This window comes from Lolium perenne, chromosome 7, assembly GCF_019359855.2.
Source record: "Lolium perenne isolate Kyuss_39 chromosome 7, Kyuss_2.0, whole genome shotgun sequence".
NCBI lineage: Eukaryota > Viridiplantae > Streptophyta > Magnoliopsida > Poales > Poaceae > Lolium > Lolium perenne.
In genome coordinates, this window is record NC_067250.2 from 234085977 (window position 1) to 234101879 (window position 15903).

The window sequence follows — 15903 nt, forward strand, 5'->3', positions numbered from 1 at the left end:
TTGTGAGAAAGGAGATGCAATTCCCCCGATTACCATAGGAAGGATGAGTGTTAGCACAAGCCGATCTCAAAAGCTACCTTCTATGAGTACCGGGGAAGGACGAAGTTCCACCTATGTGGAGCCATCTACACCACAAGTCCAAGTCTTTTCCATTGGACAACCAAGTGCTAGGTCACCTCTTCCACAACCTCAAGTTCGGCATCAACAACAATGAGGTCAAGGCGAGGACCCAAATCATGATAAAGATCAAGGAACTTCACAAGAACCTATCCTCTTGATCTATTCTCGCCGGGGTGCTAAAGCGTCAAGATTCTTCCATTATTCAAGCAAAGTACAAGAAATACTCAAGAGCAAGATATGATGGGGTCCAACGGTATAGCAATCCCAAGCATCAATTCTTCCCACACGTGCCCGACAAGACATTGGACTCTCTCTCTCTATCGATAATCGTCAAGGTTTGCCTCTCTACCTTTGTGCTTCTCATCCGGACATTGTGTCATAAGTGGATACTCATATCACTTTTGCGCCATATGTCTAGATGTAAAGCACGCATGAACATAGGGGGAGTGCGGTTTAAATTTATTGAGCTATCTCTCCCCCCATGATGCACAAAGAAACCCAAAGCATATGCCATTCGTCAATCAAGTGACTATGAGCTTCATGTTGAGTTGTAGTCGTGAGTCCTAGGTCTCTACGCGACCTCACACTACCAAACTCCTACACGGTGGCCTCGGCCACCAAACCTCCTTATCGAGGAGTTTGTGTTCCTTTTTGTTTTTCTTTTCTTTTCTCTTTTTGTTTTTGTTTTCGTTTCTTCTTTTCTCTTTGTTTCTTCACGGGAGATTCACTCAAGCTTGGCTTTTCTTGCTTTGACTCTTGCAAGCTTGGTTGGGTAGTACCTTAACAGTTCCATCATCTAATCCTAAGCCATCATCTATCTCTTGAGCCAACTCAGTCTAAAAGCACAAGCCTACACCAAAATCTGAGTGTGTTTGAGTTTGGGAGCCGGTACTACCGCTTCTCAGGCCGGTACTACCGCTCTGGGGCAGTTATCTGACAAAACTGAATATTATCCCCAGACCGGTACTACCGCCCTAAGTACTGGTATGTGCTGGTAAGCGGTACTACCGCTTTTACGAGCGGTACTACCGCTTACATCTTTTGACTAGAGGTACCGGGCAGGTCGTTTTTCCCCAAATCACCACATATCCCCTGCCCACCTCGAAGCAAAGGAGCTCCCAACCTCAAGACCTCGAGGAGACCGGCCCCGATCTCCTCCTCCAGCCGCCGCTGGCCAAATCTCCTCCGTGGAGAAGCTTCCCCACCCCCTTCTCCGCCATGTCCTCCGGTATGAACCCTAATCTCTCTCTCTAGGGTGTGTTGAACTCCCTAGATGCATAGGCTAGGGTTTGTTGGAGATTTCTGGTGGAGAAGCATTCTTGGAAGCTATACATGTGCAGGGATACTAGCTAGCAACAATGTGTGACTCTAGATCGATTTTTGCCATGAACCCGATCTCGATTTGGCAGTGCGGAGCTTAAGCGGTAGTACCGCTCATCCTCGGGCGGTACTACCGGTCAAAGCGGCACTGCCGGATTGAAATTGCGGTACTACCGCTCTGTCTAGAGTCACCAATGTTGCTTGTTAGTGTCCTCTTTGATCCTTAATTTCTCGGCTTGTGCACTTATCCCCTATTCCCTCCCAAACCTTTGTTATTCACAGGAGCACCTAAGACCCGTGGTGGCAAGGTCAAGCCATCCTCTCGTCGTCATCGAGATGAAGAGCAAGAGGAGATCATGCCAACAAGGACCACCAAGTGACAGAGGGAAGCAGCAGGGGCAAGGGGACCTCAAAGATCAATGCTTGATGTCAAGAAAGGCCAGTTCTTGGAAGTGCGAGGGGCCAATCCTTATTTTCTGCCAAGAAATGCTCGTCAATGCCCCAATCCTTATTTTCATCATGTCAATCAAGAGATGATCTACACGGAGTTCTATGGGGCCAAAGAGTTCAAGTGTTGCCCCCAATACTCCATAAGCATGGACAAGCTCAACTCCGACCTCGACTACTTCGGAGAAGCACTTGAGATATGTGATGAACAAGGACTTATTCCTATAATGACCTTCTCTCACGATTTCTCGAGGGAGGTAATTTGCCAATTCTATGCCATGGTTGTCTTTCTTGAGGATGAAGGAGGCTATCGCACCTTAAAGTGGATGACAAAGGAGCATGTGATGGAGGCCTCATGGCAAGACTTTGCAAGAAGCATTGGTTATGAGCTCCCCGAAGACGACTCCAACACCTTCCGCATTCATCTCCAAGCCAAGCCAATGGCCAAGGAGAAAATGTCCAATCTCTACATTCGAGGGAGGATGTTGTGTGGAAGCACCAAAGGCCTTCTACCTGTCTACGACATCATGAATCGCATCTACCGCAGCACCATCAACCCCAAACATACCAACCACGATGAGGTGCATGGGTTCCTTGTGAATCTCCTTGTGCGCACACATGAGTTGAGGGGCAGCGGCAAGCAATTGGACGTCATGGATTACATTTGGCATGAGATGCGTGATTGTGCTTTCCTTCGCAAGCTTCCCCAGTACGCTCCTTACCTCATGAGGCTCATTTGTCACAAGTGGGATCAAGAGGGCCGCGGTGATCTTCTTGAACAATGCCGCCCCAACATCACCATCCACAAGGAGAAGAGTCCTCTTGTTAAGGACCATGACCTACCAAGGTTTGGCAAGGGAGCTCCCAAGGACAAGGATGAAGACGAAGCCGATAGCGAAGACTCCGACTATGTGCCCAACTCCATCAAGACCAAGGGCCTCTTTGCCAAGCTCACCACTCGCCTCAAGAAGTCCTTTTGCTTCAAGAGGGATCTCGAAGATAAGATGTATCAAGCTCATCACGACAACAAGAAGATCCGCCAACGCCAAAAGGCGATGATGAGGCAGATGCAACTTCCGGTCTCCGAGGGCTCCGAGGACAACATCACTCCTCCCGGTGAGTGGAAGTCGAAGCTCGTTTGGTCAAGCTCCGAGGAATCCATCCCCGAGCCACCTCATGGCAAGGGCCTTGCCCAAGAAGAAGATGATGATGAAGGCGAGTATGGGGAAGAGGAGGACGTCGAGGATGAGGGTGATGAGAACAAGGATGATGATGACGAGGAGGATGATGATGACGAGTGATTCCCTTGGGGCGTTAGTATGCTCCTTCTCCCTTTTTGGTGTCTCGATGCCAAAGGGGGAGAAGTTGATCTATTAGGACGGGAATTTGCATGGGGATGCCAAGGGCTTGGTGGCTTCGTTTTGGTTCTTTCGGCCTTGGCATCAAACCTTCCCCTAGTTATTCGGAACTTTATTCGTGTAATAACCCAGAACATAGGAACAACGAAGGGTGGATTTAGAAATGGGATGTGCATTTCATCGCAAAACGGGGGAAATTTTCGCGCCTTACTGCAACTAAACCTAAGAGGGATCGAGGTTCTCTCTCATTTTGCACTTAGGGTTAGGCAATGTGAGTTAGGGAAATTTCGACATGATCTCTTTTGTATCTTGTTAAAGTGGGGAATGATTTCATTTGACAAGTGTTAATAAATTGAACAATAAGCATTATACAATATAAATATGAATTCACAATTCAAAAACAAATTATGAATTCAAATGACTTTGAATTTCAAATTGAATGTTAATACAATATTTAAACAAGAATATAAACATTACATAAGATAAAAGCTCATAAACAAAACTTGAGCTTTATTGATATACACCACAAATTACAAAGTCTTTACAATATTCTTGATACAAGAGTTGAGGAATAATAAACAGAAATAAAAGGGGAAAATTACAGGTTGGTTCTAAACTAAAACCTAGACTAAATGACTTGAAGATGATATTCTGGCCATATTCTACTTCAACCCTGCAAAACAAATAACAAAGTGCTAGCCAGAATGTAAGTGTTAGAAATTCAGTTTGGACAAATAGCACAACATCACAGAAATTCAGTTTGGACAGTAAACATTGTTATTGCACACTTGTGCTTGTCCAAAACTTGGACAGCAAAAGATAGGCACAGGCAGACTAAAACTGAGCAGCCACAGGGGCTCAAGTTTCAGCATATGAGGGCTGTTGCTGATCAAGCAACAGCAAGGCAATGCAACAGCTGAGTCACAAAGTAACCCAGGCCTGTGTGTCATGGCCAGAGTAGAAGTAGGGATCATATAAATAGAACACAAACCCTAGAAACAAGACAGTCGACCAGATAGGATAATTCACCAGGTAAGGGTGAAGACTAGAGCCAACACAAGTTCATCCAGTTCTTGCCAAGAACAGAACCAACACACAACCACTCATCACCAGGAATCATGGTGACCTGAGAAGATCAACCAGAATCTGGAGGTGAAGGGCTGTGCACAAAACCACAAGTCTGCAACAACCAAATATTTCACTCTAGGAGCTGGAACAAGGTATACCAAGTTCCTGGACAGATCCAATGGATCTGATCCATAAATTATGCATGACATAGTCATGGGATTGAGCAGATGCTCAAACGGGTAGATCATCACTTGGTTTTCACCAAGGATTACTGCCAGTCTAGAAGCCACTAAAATAGAAATCATCTAGATACAGATCTTGTGCACAGAAGCTAGCAATCATGCACAGATGCACACACTAGCCAGATCATATGCACAAATAGCACCAGTAGATGTATTGCAATGATTAGCAGCTAATACAGACTACACAGAAAATCCTAAGCTTATAACCATCAGTAAACCCTAGATTTCATCACAGGAAAGCATATTGGCATTCATATCTAGTATGATCCCCAAATATGCAGGCCAGATTGAGTAGCCACAAGATCCAATCAAATAGGTGAGCAACCAATCAATAGCAAGGCTACTGAGGTCACATCACACTTAGCACCATTTAAAATAAAGCCAACTATAGCACATCATCATCCAGAAATGGATTCAGATTCATTTGCTTGCTAAATAATCATGAATAGCAAATTCATATGCAAGCAAGTCATTTAAATCATCACTGCATAAGCAGTTCATCATAAATCAATTTATGCAAGCATGAATACATTACAGATCCATGCTTAGTACTGACAGTAGCATACTGTTAAGCAACACAGCACCAATCACTATATCATAACCACTGGATCAAGTCCAGTGAGCTAGAGTAAGCAACAGCATATGTATGCAGTAGCATAGTGATGCTTGAGCATCAGCATCACCAAGGAAAATGAATCACTTAGCCACAGAATTAATCAGCAAGCAATCACTGACATTTAATTGATCAACTGGATCAATTGAATCAAGTCAGGCCACACAGATAAGCTAGCCAACAAGCAATGGTTGATCCAATGGATCATTAGCTTACACAGGAAGCACAGAAGCACTTCACAAGGACCACTGGCACTCACAAGTGTCACTGAGGTACCACAGTACACCTAGACAAGCAAGTATAACATGCCAGTAAGCACAAGCAAGCCCATAAGCAAGTACAGCATGGCATAGCAAGCTCATAAGCAAGCACAGCAGGGCATAGCAAGATTAGAGCAGGCTAGGAGCAACAGATAAGCAAACAGAGCATGTACAGCAAGCAAGGCAACACTGGCCAGTACCAGAAACTGGTGATTTGGCCATGAGCTTGCAGCAAATGGAGGCATAGGAAGATTAAGCAACCATGGCAGAGCTCTGTGTGATCACAGGATCACCAGAAAGCAACAGAACATAAGGTAGAAGAAGCACAGTAGCTTGGAGAGGCGCACAGACATGGAGAAGAGTAGGAGGAGGTGAAGATCACTTACACGCGCCTGGTGGCAGAAGCTAGGGCATGGCGAGGCAGTGCTCGCGCGGCCATAGCAGCTGCAAAGCCAAGGTAGGCGCCGGCGTTACGCCGACGAACACGAACACGCCACCGTAGTAGAGCACCAGAGACGACGGCACAGGTACTGCGAGCAGCACCCGCGCCAGGTCAGTCTCGGAGGCGCGCACGTTGACGGCGAGGACGAGAGGTCGTCGGAGATCGTCAATCGCCAGAGGCGATTCTCCACGAGATCCAGAGAGGGGCGATTCGCCAGGAGAGGAAGAGATGGGGGAAACCACGCGGACAGATCGATAGATCGTCTCGCGGCGGTCCCGATTTGGTAGGTGGCTAAGGCATGGGGAGCACGGAGCTGGCCGGAGCGCGGCGGCGGCCATGGCGGCGACGCCATCGCCACGGGCGTCGCGAGAGGATTAGGGTTAGAGACGAACGAGTGAGAGAGACGAGCGAGTGAGTGAGGTGGGCCGCTTCGGCGCCACCGACCCATAATGGGACAAGCCTTAGTGGGCTGTCCCATGGGCTTTAGTTAAGTGGGCTGGCCCAATAGGGGCTAGGGGTATTTCTGTCTTTTTACTTTTTACGAAAAGACCAGAATTTCACCAATTTTTAGTAAATAAAATACAACTCTAAAAATCCATTAAAAATTGGATTAATGAATGAAAAATAAATCTTAACCAGAATAAAATATGAAATGGAATTTAAGAAACAAATTCAAAATTATGAATTTGCAGAATTTAAAATAATAACTTGGAATTTCAAACTATTATTTTCTTGTATTTAAAATTCAAGGAAAAATCTCAAATAAGTTCAAATACTTATTTTCAAACATTTCAAAAGGAAATTCTCTTATTCCAAGTCATTTCTTTTGAGAAAGGTATTTTTCCAAGAAAAATACTATATTCCTTTTTATTCCAAAAACTATAGAGGTAACTCTATGATTTCAAATTATTTTTGGAATGAGTAAATGAATCACCAAGTAAAGTATTTTTACTTTGAAGTATCTTACTTTATGTGAATTAAAATGGTTTACATTTTTAAATCAATTGCAAATTACTGCCAAAGGCATAAATCTTAAACTCAACCCTAAATTGCTATAACTCAGCGGGGTAAAGGGATTCAACATAAAATAATACATCCATGATTGCATTATTTGGATTTTATAACATTGTCCTTACCGGACAATGATGCTTCTTACAGAACCCGAGGTCCAGGTTCCATCCACTGCATTGAACTGCACTATCTCGCAGTCCACAGGCAAGTTCACCCTTGCTCATGTCAACTTGATTATTTTCTACTACTTTAATGCAAAGCTATATACTTATCATTCCTGCATCGCAAATAAAATGTTACTTTCCAACTATGAATATGACTATGTGCCTGGCAATGGAACCATGGTATGTGTTGATATGGTGGAGGTTCCATTGCATGGGTTATATCACCCTAGGATTAAATTACCAATGCCGTCCAGTGATTCTAGCGCCGTACAAACCGCGTTGACCATGAGATCTATAATGGCTGCAGGAAGCCAGCCGTATCTTTTCCCTTCTGCACGCCAACGGATTGGTAGAGCCGGCGGGGTGTTGGAGGCACTGCCGTAGGTTGGGATAGCCTTTTAAATCCCCATCCATTAGTGATGATGGCTCTACGATCTATGAAGGATTGTCCAAAGTACACCGTGAGTAAAGCCGTATTATCGGGAGAAGTCTACTGGGGGTGTGCGGGTGGACAAAAGGTGGGTTTGCAGTCGCGGAGAAGGCGGTGTGGGCTTGGATCTTTATACCTGGCCTCACACCAAAGGAAGTGTGAACGGGGGCAAGTCCCTGCGGATGGCAAAAAGGGTGAGATCTCTTGTGGGAAAAGTAACGCACCTCTGCAGAGTGTATCAAATTGTGGCTGTCACTCCTTGTTCCGGGAAGGGAACTGCGAACGCGGCAGGAAAGGAACTCCACGAAGTTCTAGTCAACATGTGAAGACTGACGGGCGTAGTTTTCATAATAAAAGCAACCTTTTAAAGAAATGATTTCAAAACATGCATTGACCTGCAATTTCCTGATCAATGGTCGTAGCTAGTGCATCAAACACCTTTTTACTCTTTTAGAACTTGCTGAGTACCTCTGTACTCACTTTCTTTCGACACCCTTGCTAGACTGTGATCCAGAAGTGGAGGCCATCAACGATGGAGCACCAGAAGGAGGTTACGAGCTGGTCTACGAAGAACCTGATCTTACCGGCGGAGTGGAAGGAGTAGACTATGGGATAGCCTACGGAACCGATGACACGAAGGTGGAGGAGTAGTGACATACCCTAGCATCATAGAGCCGAGCAACGTAGAACTTACCTAAATAAGTTATTGAGCTCTCTTTATATTTGGTTATGAGTTGTAATCGTACTTAAGTAGTATCTTAGGGTGTTCTCATAGGACCTGTGAGAATACCAACTTGTTAAGACAATGTTTGTAATAATGTATGGAGTGTCATGACCTGCAATGTTTCTGTTGTACCACTCTGAGGGATATGGCAATTTGTGAAGAAGTCCCTTCACAAAGATCATATCAACGACTTGTATACTACAACATGCAGTGGTATGCTGGGTCACCGCAATTCGTATGTGTGTTTGCTACTCTATTCGTGGATCTCCCGATCCCCCCATTTGTATTAAGACTTAATCATTCGTAGCTTAATGGTCTCCATTATTTATCCTTTGATTGGCTACATCATTCCTATGGAGGCTCTTATTATTATGAGTTTGGGTTTTCTCAAGGCAAAGTTATGAAAAGGTTCACCCAACTCCACTATATACAAATATCTTGCCTCTATAGTGTACTTGTGCTACATAATCTTGTCATATGTTCACTTTAGCACTTGTGCTTGGTTTGTAGAATTTAGGCGTAGTTTCTCTCTAGGATGTGTGCATTTCTATACAAATGCATATTTTAAATATGCACACATCTAGGGGGAGCTTCGCCTATACTTGCAAACCAAATACCTTATCATAATATCCTATGAATTATTGCAAATTCGTGTGTTGTCATCAAACACCAAAAAGTGGGAGATTGTAAGAGCAAGATCCATATCCCGTGTTTTGTGTGTTTGATAACAACACTCGAACAATTCTAACCATGCACAAAGTTTGTCATTGATAGGTTTGCAAGATGCACGGTACCCTCGCCGAACACATTATGATCAGAAGACCGAAGCGTAGTTCTTAGGGTTTCTGGTTTTGTGTGTGTGTCGCGAGGTAACATGGTAGGAGAGCAAAAGAGGAAAAAGTTGTTTTAGTCATAGCGGTACTACCGGTACCAGGAGCGGTAGTACCGCTACCCCTACTGGTACCGCCCGAGATACCGCTCTAAGTATTGCACGTGAAAATGCCTCACAGAACACGTTGCGGTACCTTCACGGTACCTTGAGCGGTAGTACCGCTTGAGAGCGGTAGTACCGCCCACGGTACCGCGTAAAGTACCGTAACGCGTTACGGTAGTGCCGCTCTGGTACCGCTCTGGTACCGCTTGGGATCCAGTAAGGTCTGGACCCTATTGCGGTACCTCAAGCGGTACCGCGAGCGCCGCTATGTGTCCACGTGGACAAGTTCTGTGGGGATTCGAACTCAGAGCGGTAGTACCGCTTCCAGAAGCGGTAGTACCGCTTAGGCAAAAATAGCAGGTAACGGTTGGATTTGGAGGGACCTATATAAAGGCCCCTTCTTCTCCAGCTCGCCCTAGCTCTTCTCTCTCTCTCTCCTCCATTGTTGCTGAGCTCAAAATTGACGGGATCTCCTCATCCACCCAACCAATCTTGCTCATACTTTGAGAGGTGGTGGAGGAGACCCCGATCTATCATTCTACCGAGAGAAAGTTCACCAATTCGTGGTAGTCCTTAGTGGATCTTGTTGTTAGGGTTCCTTTGGTGGAAGAGCTTCTTGGTGGAGCACTGGAAGAGCTTCTTGGTGGAGCACTGGAAGAGCTTCTTGGTGGAGCACTGGAAGAGCTTCTTGGTGGAGCATTGGAAGAGTTCCTTGGGTGGGCATTGGAAGGGTTCCTTTGGTGGAACATTGGAGATGGGTTACTATGGTGGAGCATTGGAGATGTGCAGCTATGGAGTCTAGCTTGGTGATGTACTAGCTCCATAGGGTGTTGGGAGCATCCTTGTGTGTGGAGCTCGCCCCAACCTTGTGAAGGAATCACCGCCTCGACCGGTGCCTTAGTGGAAGAGGGAGAGCACCTCCGTGGAGCTCTCTCGAGGAAGAAGGTGAGGCCTTCCTTCGTGGTGTGGCCATCTAGTCTCTTGTGTGAGACTAGCACCTCCTCAACGCAGACGTACTTCCTGTTGTGGAAGGAACTGCGGTAAACAAACCTCGCCTCGCCTCCATGCCCTCCGGTTGTCTCGCTCCTTACTCTTACTATCTTGTTGATTCCTTTACTTGTTGCACATGTCCTAGCATCATTGTAGGAACACCGCTATTGCTAAAGTTATCACCTTTACCTTCCGTTGCGCTAAAATTGAAAAAGGTTAAAACTTGCCGTAGCGCCATTCACCCCGCCCCCCCCTCTTGTTCGCTACGATCCATTCACCGAGCCGCCCCTGAGCCTACAGTTAGCTGCTTGCAGCCGAGTGTTGGCTTGACGGACGTTCGAGTGCTTAACCGGTATTTTGTTTCTTTGTTGTAGCCTATTCAAGCCACAGTGGACATGGTAGTGGATTTTTCCGCCCAGTTCGTCAAGCTTGAAGCCGAGAACACCCAGCTCCGAGAAGCCGCCAAGCCTTCATCTGAACAACTCGAGAGTGAGAACAAGCTGGCGATCGAAGCTCAGCGAGAAGCCACAAAATTGAAGAAGGAGCTGGATCCAGTGAAGGATAAGCTAGAGGAGGAAGAGAAGCAGAGGACAGAGGCCCAGACCCGAGCGGATAAGAAGGGGGGCGACCTCCGTAAATCTATCAAGACCCTCCTGGGTAAGTTACTTCGGCACCTTTATTTGTCTTTACTTGTCGGATTGCTTTGACTTACAATATGAATCTTCATATTGTTTTAGGCGCTACCGACATGCCCGTTGACCGCACAAATAGGCTTCGGGTCGACTCCATGTCCGATGCTATTTCCTTCGCCGTGGACTCCAGCGACCAAATCCAAGAACTACTACAAAAGATCAAGGGAGCTCTGGCAAAGTTGTTCGCCTTGATATTCCTGAAGTTGGATCAGAAGAAAACCTTGGGATAGCTGGTGAACGCCTTTGTCAACACCAACGACACTGTCGAGGTACTGAAATGCACTTCGCGCCTCTATGGATCGCTCCTTGCGTTCCAGCTCTTAATGGGGTATGGCTTCGAAGCCGACATCGAGTAGCTAGCAAAGGCACTGCCAAAGAACAAGGATGGCACGGCTGTCGGCCTTGGTATTTACAGCGACCCAGCACGGAAGTGCGCGCCCCAGCTCCTCAAGTTGGTGGAGACACATAAGAAACAAACGAATTCCGAAGCTGCCCCGAGTGCTTCCACACAAGCTCAAGCCTCTTGAACATGCTATGTATTAGTTGTAAGTGATACACTGGAATGTCTTTTGAACAACTGTTTTGTAATGAACCATGCTAGCTTTGTTGCCATCACCTACTTTTCATAATGGAATGCCTTTTATTTGATGCTCCCGATGGGAGTTGAAATCCGTGATCCTGTCTTTGATTTTTTGAATATGCGCACCCAATGATTTTTTGCAGGTGGCTTCAACTATTCCACGTGCCGAGAGTTCTTTGTGTTCTGCAATTGGCAATGAATCTAGGCTCGTGCAACAATTGTGAAGAAAAATAACTCGAATGGAGAAGGATTTGGTTGGCATTCACGCTATGGCAGTAGTGGTGAAGAAGAAGGGCAAACTATCCACCGATGCCAAGCAGTACATTCTAGACGAACTGCAAAAGGCTACTGAAAACTTGAATTGTAAGTAGTCGATCTTTCCTGTCTCTCGGGTTCTTTAGGTGCCCTTATTCCTTTGTGGATTGATTTTCTTCTCCTTCGGTAGTCATTGCTTTGAACGCATTGGAGGGGAACAAACATGTGCATGGGAAGATCGAAGATATGACTGAGCTGTCTCAACCACACGGCAAGATCTGGACTAGCGGACCAAAAGTTGCAATTGTTGCCAAGTTCCAATATCGGGTGGAGCAGGTGCACGGTTTTTTTTTTGCAAGTGTCGTGCAAGCTTGACTGTGGTGTGGCAAACCAGGTTTCCACTTAATCATGTTCCTTCAACTTTGCTGGCGAAATTCAGAAACGCTGCCAGTGTTCGGACTCTGGTACGCAACCAGCTTCTTGCCGGAGCCGAACTTGCTTTCGCCTTTATACTAGCTCGTTACTCGATGCTTGATTTGGAGCTGATCGCCAAGGAAAATGTGGAGCAACATAAGTATTACCCTATTGCAAGGGGCCCTGCTTCAATTATAGTCGCCCGGTTGGAGGCGGGCACCGAGGCAGACTTCAGGCCCGGGCCAATCAAGGGGCAAGAGGGTCAAATTAGCGCAAACTAATGAAAAGAAGACATTGAATGTTCATGCACATGGCGCGATACCCGTCTGTAATCGATAAATTTTATTGGTACCTTTAATCCTTGAGTGTTATGTTGTGCTACAATTTCATAAAGATTTAGAAGAAATCCTTATTGTGCAAACGATGTAATTATTAGTGAGCCAATTCTTTGCGTCATGACATCCGCAGAAATGATGGAGTCATACTATCGATTGATGATACCTTCGATCTGGATTACGGATTGTAGTATGATAAGCTTTTTCCCTAAAAGACCTAGGTATAATTGAACCTTGGGAAGCACTGCTAAATGGTGTGAAGGAAACGTCTACAAGACTTGCTACTCTACTTTATCTTCAGATTACCGGACCTATCTAGGTTACTTTTAACGGGGTTGTGTTCAATGATGGAAATAGGACAGGGTTAAGATTTCACCTGGAGCTATGGCGAGGTTGCTCAGGTTCTCAATGCTTCCTTCGAGCGCGTACATCTCCTGGTAGGTGGTGAAGTCATGGAGTGGTTGCTGCTCATGTTCCGGTCCTTCAGGTTCTTGTTCAACCGCCTCTTCTTCTTCAGGTTCATCTTGTTGTGGGGGTAGATTTGCCTCAACCTGCGCATCCTAGTGCAAACGCCTTTCCTCGAGAGAGAATGGAACATTAGGCAGAGGGGCAGCAATGAAGTGATCAGCTCCGGGTATATTGAAGTAATATTCTACGCTAGTTATTTGTTTCATATGAACATATCCTACAGGAACAAATCCTATAGGAATCTTCAAGTGCAAATCCTACACAAATAAAACATTAGGTCATACCTCATGGAAAGTTTCCTTTGGCACAATTAAACACAACTCATCTGCATGTAGGATTCAACTATCCATGACATCTCAATCACATGATTTCCCTATTTCCTATTATTTTCCTCTTGTGAATCAAAGGAGACCTCAAATTTAGACAAACATCCGACATTTTTTCATAGAAGGAGGGTGCCGTAGTAATTTAACGGTTGTGGACGATGGGATAGGGTCGTTCGGATGGGGTTATTTTGAGTGCATATGTATTCATGATCCTCTATGTATCACGCGCCAAAGACCATCGATCAATTTCAGCAGTTTTAGTGTACTTCCTTTAACAACATACATTTGTTGCTATTTTAGGCATGCTTTGATTTGTAAAATAAGAGAACCAAATGAATATGTTATGTAATTTATTGGAATGGCATGCCCAAATGCATGTTTGATGAGGTTTTTCGTCATGCCAATTGTGTTTAAAAATGGACAGGTCATAAGTATTATGTGGGATTAGTTAGCAGGAATCGAAAACCTTTGAGGGATCCTTCGATTCATAGGATTTGTAAAGGAATTGTGTAGGATTTGGATCATATTGGAAATTTTCCTATACAAGTTCTTTCATTCGTAGGAACACATCCTATAGGGACTAATTAGGTCATAACTCATGGAAAAATTCCTTTGATACAATCAAACACACTCCATCGTGCCACAAGATTCACATAGGCATGACATCTCAATCCTATGCCTTTCCTATTCATGTTTTTTCCTATCCTATGAATCAAAGGAGCCCTGGAAAAAAATTCAAGAGGATCCGAATCCTATAGAAATCCTGAGCAAATCCTATGAATCGAGGTTCGAGTGACACCAAACATCGAAATCCAGATGCAACCCAACTTTGCTACGCTCTCCTTCCCGAATTATGATGCATATAGTTTTTCAACCAAGTCAAAATTCAAAAGATTGATTAACTCTACATGAAAAATATCAACATCTACAATTTTAGAAGCACATACAATGAAAGTATATTGCATGGTGGTTCTTAAAATATTAATACGGGAGTATAAGTGTTGACACTATTTTTCTATATAGCTGTCAACCTTTTAAAAGGTTGACTTTATTGGCACCCTATTTTCGGATAGAGGGGGTACTGAATAATACAATTTTTTGCGAGTACAAATATTGTCAGTTAGAACTAGACTTGTAAGGCACATGGCTACAAATCATTTGGACTGAAGACTGAAGAGTCAAATCAGCAATTAGTAGTTACAAAAGCGACCCAACTTAGGGGGATAATAAGACTTGGGTAATATAATACTAGTACTGCTAGCAAAAGAACAAGGATGGATAATAATATTGAAGAGTCGAATCAGAAATTAGTAGTTACAAAAGACACCCAACTTAGGGATGGATAATAAGACTTAGGAAATGTAATAGTACTACTTCATATTACTTTGTGATACTAATAAAGATGTATCTAGACATATTTTAGTTGTAGATACATCCATTTTAACATCAAGTAATATGGATCGGAGGACTAGCAAAAGAACAATGAGAGGCAGTGCTTGATGACCCACAAGTATAGGGGGTGTATCGTAGTACTTTCGATAAATAAGAGTGTCGAACCCAACGAGGAGTAGAAGGTGTTGACAAGCAGTTTTGATCAAGGATTCACTATAAATACTAACAAACAGGATTTCAGGGGTTTTTGATACTCCAGATAAATAAAGTACGAGTAAGTTAAAGACAGTAATAATAATTGCAGCGAGTGGCCCAATCCTTTCTAGAGCAAATGACAAGCTGGTTGTTTATTTATGATGTCTAAACATTCCTAAGGACACATGGGAATTTCGGTAAGTGCTTTCACTTCACGCAGCTGAATAATCTTTATCAATTTGGTAGGTGTTGTGTGGGTGAACCTATGCTAATGCACTACCCTAACTTGGACTAATGCATATTTTTGACGATACCCCTTGCAAGCATCTGCAACTACAAGAAAGTAATTAAGATAAATCTAACCACAGCCTTAAACTTTGAGATCCTACACTCCCTCATGCACTGGTTTCCCAACGGGGGCTTAGGTTTCTGTCACTCCAGCAACCCCACAATTAGTAGCCAAATACACGATGCATTCTACTAGGCCCATAAAGGTGAAGTATCATGTAGTCGATGTTCACACGACACCAATAGAAGAATAGCACAACAACTTAAATATCAAACCATTAAATATTACTCAACATAATTCCACTACTAAAATCTTGACTTCTCCCATGTCATCAAGAACTAAACGAACTACTCACAAGACATCATATGGATCATAATCAGAGGTGATATAATGATGAATAACAATCTGGACATAAACCTTAATCCAATGGTTTCACTCAATAGCATCAACTACAAGGAGTAATTAACACCGGGAAAGTTTCCCCTATGAATTAGATAAGATCAAACCCAAGATGTTACAGCGGGATGGAGTGGAGATGGTGGAGATGATGGTGCTGGTGATGGAGATGATGGTGCTGGTGATGGAGATGATGGTGCTGGTGATCCCGATGAAGTCTAGCTCGATGTAGGTGACGATGGCGACGATTTCCCCCCTCCGGGAAGGAATTTCCCCAGTAATTTCTGCCTGCCAGAGAGCTTTTCTCTCTCCTGTTTTTCACCCCGTCGCGGCGGCAGAATATTTCTGCGATCATCCTCTTAGTCTTAGGATTATCGAGGGATGAAATACGCGAAGGGATGCTTTAAGAGGTGGGCTAGGGCCACCATACCATGCCTA